Raw genomic sequence first — 853 nt, forward strand, 5'->3', positions numbered from 1 at the left:
GCTATATATATATTTGCAGTTTGGCTGGGGCTGGGTTCAAACCCGCCACCCTTGGTATATGGGGCTGGCGCCCTACTTACTGAGCCACAGGCACCACCCCATACACTAAATTTTCAACAGCAACCACCCCTGTAACGTGATAGCTGCAATAGCAAAATTGAGGGAGGGGACACTGTTTACACTGTTTCATTCACAAGATTAATTAGGCAAAAGTCAAAATTCCAAAGATAAAGTCTTTGAAGGAAAAATTTTCCCCTTCTTTAACCCTCAAGGAATGACAGAGATCTGGTTGGGGGGAAATAGAAAGAGGGAAGAACCTTCTGTTGGGCACCTTCCAGCAAATCTTCATCACTTATTTTTTCATTCTCATAACAGATTTTAGCATTCTCATCAGATAAAATTCCGAAGACTTTTTGTAGGTAATGACCTATAATTACTTATGAAAGAGAGTTAGCAGTTATGACACATTTTATTACTCTATAAACCTGCCAAGTAAGCCAGCAGTGAGATCTCTACTATGTATGATAGCTAAGAACGTTGGTGGTCTGCTGGTATTCTTCCTGCATGACAATACTCAACTGTTACATAATCTAGTGTCATAATCTTTGAATACAGAGATAGACAATATGGTGAAGTCTTGGCCTGTATCTGAAGAAGGGTAGAAAAAGAACCAGCATGACAGAGATAATGCCAGTGCAAGTGAGAGCAGATAGATGCAAAGTGACTATATCTCACAGAAGAAAAAACATAGGCAAAAAAGACTATGAAGTAGAGGGACAAAATGTCAGCACATGCTTTCTCTGCACAAACTTGCCAGGGAGGCATAAGATACACTCAGATGCTTTAGTAAAGT

The sequence above is a fragment of the Otolemur garnettii genome, unplaced genomic scaffold, assembly GCF_000181295.1.
Source record: "Otolemur garnettii isolate 467f Iridium unplaced genomic scaffold, OtoGar3 scaffold00011, whole genome shotgun sequence".
Lineage (NCBI taxonomy): Eukaryota > Metazoa > Chordata > Mammalia > Primates > Galagidae > Otolemur > Otolemur garnettii.